This window comes from Octopus bimaculoides, chromosome 5, assembly GCF_001194135.2.
Source record: "Octopus bimaculoides isolate UCB-OBI-ISO-001 chromosome 5, ASM119413v2, whole genome shotgun sequence".
Taxonomy (NCBI): Eukaryota; Metazoa; Mollusca; class Cephalopoda; order Octopoda; family Octopodidae; genus Octopus; species Octopus bimaculoides.
This window is the reverse complement of record NC_068985.1, coordinates 55,587,353-55,591,343: the sequence shown is the minus strand read 5'-3', so window position 1 is coordinate 55,591,343 and position 3,991 is coordinate 55,587,353. Positions and strand designations below refer to the sequence as shown.

The following is a 3,991-nucleotide window of genomic DNA, read 5'->3' as shown; positions in this document are numbered from 1 at the left end:
GATATAACGCAGATAGATTGAACCCGGCATCTCATGGTTGCGAAGCGGAATACGTAACCATTCGGCCGTTCTGCAACTGTACTTAGATATTTAGTAAAAAGTGAATTCACATTTTGGCAGAAGCTCAGCAGTTTCGCGGGAGAAGAATAGTTGATAACATCAACCCCAGTGCTCAGCTGGAATTTATTTTATAGGCCCCCGAAAGGATGAAAGGCAAAGTCGACATCAGCGGATTTTGAACTCAGAACGTAAAGACGGACGAAATGCCGCTAAGCATTTTTCCCGGCGTGCTAATGATTCTAACAGCTCACAACCTTATATATAATAAATATTAAAATAATGCAGTCCAAATCACACCCTACGTGATTGTAAGGCTGCCTACTGATGGCTAGAACACTTTTGAACATTAAATATGATGGATCAAGACTATTCTGAGGTTACAGAATGGCAATACAAAAGTACATGTTAAATAATGTAGTCCAACATAAACTTTGTTAAAGTGAACGAGGGATAGTCGTACCTAGATCGAACATAGGTCTAATGGTTTCAGATCAGACCTGGAGCTTTACAACAAGAAAGACATACACAAAACTAATCCGAAATTAAGATGCTTGATTGCACACATGCGCGCGCATTTATATATATGTGTGTATATATATCTTAGCAATTCAGCAAAAGAGACCGATAGAGTAAGTACCAGGCTTTGCAAAGAAATAGTAAGTACTGGAGTCGATCCATTCCTCTAAAATTCTTTAAGGCGGTGCCCCAGCGTGACCGCAATCTAAAAACTGAAGGAAGTAAAAGGTATATATATATATATATATATATGTGCGACTTATCCTTTTGGAGTCGATAGAATAGGTACCACTTGAGCACTGAGGTCGATGTAATCGGCTCACTCCGTCCCGCGAAATTGCTGGCCTTGTCCCAACATTTGAAAATCAATATGATATAATATCATCTACCACGTATATAATATAATTTCAATAATATGATTTCATGATAGTTTGGATAAATTGTTTTGATAAATTGTTGACCATCTTTGGTTTTTCTGGGATGATGATTCTCTCGGAATTTTTGTATCCAAGCAAATCAGATAGTTTGATTTGAGCTTCATAAAAATACACAATTTTTTTTTTTTTAATGAATATAGAACGTGAAATATAATAGTACTCTTAAAATTTTTTTTTAGAAAAAAATAATTTTAAAAAAATCTGTAATTACATAATTAATCTAAATAAATTAATTTTATAATCAGTAACATTTTCTAATGTCTGTTGCAGTGCTTTGGGCTGTATAATATTCTTAATTTTTCTGCCGGGAGCTAAAATGAACAAATTTCTGCTTTTCTGAACGCTTGAAGAAGCAACGTCTATGGAGAAAATAATGTGATTTCAAATTGATTCCAAGCAACTCTAAAACTTTGTCCTTGTGCCATTTTGATGTTCATTGTGCATGAACGGGGTAATGGAAGCTGAACTGGTTTAAACTTTGAAGGACACGTCTGTTGGGATCAAAGGAACTCTTGGAATGAGGACATATTTCCTCTTAGCATAACTTGTCAACATTATTGCCTTTATGATGTGTGGAAGTATTTTCCTTATATATTGATTTGAAATTTTGGCATATGGCCAGAAATTTAGGGGGAGGTGGTTAGCCGGTTATATGAACCTAAGTGCCCAACTGGTATTTATTTTATCGACCCCGAAAGGATGAAATTCCTCGGTGGAATTTGAATTCTGAACGTACAGACAGACGAAATGCTGCTAAACTTCTTGTTCAGCAGGCTAACGATTCTGAAGGTTCGCCGCCTTTATCTTCTTTATATAGTGAGTGCCATTGCCAACTCGATGAGCATGTAGGTTTCTAAGAATAATTGTGAGGGCTCTTTTCTTCAAGATTAGCCGATATGGTGCAATTCCAGAAAGATTCGATGAATATTAAAAAGCTCGATGTGATAATTCAGCAACTCAGAAGAATTTTCCACAGAGTTCAAAAGTTTATATATTATAGACTTTCAAGATCCAAAGACATAAAATTAATATCATTTACTGTTTCATTTATCATGGTTATTTAATTCTTTCTTGAATCTATTTACTACCGTTGAAGCTGAGATGGATATTTGGGTGTACTTTTGCCACCATCTCATGTACATCTTGAGCCTGATGTCCACACTGAGGTGGTATTTGTAATTATTTCAGGCAATAAATTGTTAGCTGATGTTTGATCATTGCTTAATGAAACTGAAGAGAACTTCACGTTTCTGTATTTTTGTCTTATTATGAAACACTTTTCCAAAAATTGGAATGGCAACTACAAAACAATTAATCGCATTAAAACCATGTTCATGTTCTCTAAAACTTCCGTGGCAGTTCCATTCATGTTTCCATTGCATAGTCACTATTTTGATATGACTTTCCCTGAAGATCAAAGAGAACTTCCCCAGAAACACTTAGAATAGTGTTACAGTTTCCCTTCTTTATTCTCGTCTGCGACGCATTACGTTTTTCGGCAAGTATATGTGATTAGCTGTCAGAAATGGATGATATTACTTTGAGTGGTGATAAATCTGCCCTGTATTTTAAACGTGGCAGCCATCCTCCTTTATCGATCCCGGTATCTTATAATAAAAGAAATCATTTCAAAGCAAGAGTTGTATCTTGGCACAGAAAAGAAGTCTTATGATTCTGCTGCTTTTCCATTCAACAATTGTTTAAGCGCTCGTATTGGCAATGAGATTGACATTCTAATTGTTAGGTATGAGTTTTATAGAGGTGACATTATTCTTGAGAAATGCGATTGGTCAGTCTCAGAAACATATCACCGCTAATATAATCCGTTGCGATATCCTCTCATGACTTGAAAAGTTAAAATCATGGTTGGTTCTATTTGTTTAGATACGTGTAGGCAAAGGAGAAAAAAAATCGGGAAGGAAGAAAACAAAATGGAGATTGATAATATAGGGACCAAGGAAAAGTAAGAACAAAAGCAATGGTTATAATACTTGAAGAAACGGAACAAGATCAAGAAAGGAGAAAAGAGTAAAGAATCAGAGAGAGAGACAGATAAATACAAAGAAAAGGATAAGTAAAATAGATGGAAAGACAAAAATAAAGAAGAGGAAAAGATGAAGGAGGAAGGAGAAAGAAGAGGAAAAGGAGTAGTAATTTTTACCATTGCATTTGGACATAATCCAACTGGATAAGTTCCATAATCTAAGTTTTATATTCGAAGTCTGCCTTTTCTTTTAACTTGCTATTTTCCCCTCGTGTTCAAAGAGGTGGTTCTTGGTTTCTTGAAGGCAATTCCATCTTTCTTCTTGGCAGTTTTCATTTTATTTCTGTTGCTTTATCGTTTAATACGATTCATACCGATTTGTTCTTTGTTATTCTGATCCATAATCCTTAGTGATTGAACTCCTTTTGTGATTCATTGACAGCATTTTGAGCCTTTTCTTCAGATTCAGAAATCCTGGGATCTTTTACCGTTCGGGTCTTTGAAGAATAATAGCTTAAAAGAATGTTCTCTTTAATCTTCCGTGATAGAAGTAAGAAATTTTAACTGTTCTAGGCACAAACACTTGTAAACAGCAGAGGAAATTAATATATCTATAATGTATTCCAAAATATATAAGTATTGTTTAAAACCACCGCCTTCAATTATTCGGCATTCGTAAAATATATGAATTTAAGAATATTTTAATTTACAGGAGACAAAACAAGAACAGCCTATTATGAGTTAAAGGCTTTGTGAGGAACAAGGTATTTTTTCCTCATTTATTGCGTTTAGGCAAAGATTTTTCAGTCTTCTCACAGAGCTGTCCATGAGAGAAACAGTGCTGTTCGAGCTGCGATCCAACTAACTTTAACCTGGATTCTGATATTTCTTAATATTTGAGACGAAAAGGACTATAAGCTGGCAGAATCGTTAGCACGCCGGGTAAAATGCTTATCGGCATTTCGTCCATCTTTACATTCTGAGTTCAAATTCC

General features: G+C 35.2%; 1 long non-coding RNA gene across 1 annotated transcript in view; it reads left to right on the top strand.

Annotated features, from left to right (window-relative positions):
* LOC128247850 (uncharacterized) overlaps window positions 1-3,991 on the top strand; it is a 22,642-nt gene that overhangs the window by 17,970 nt on the left and 681 nt on the right. The gene's annotated exons all lie outside the window — the stretch shown is intronic.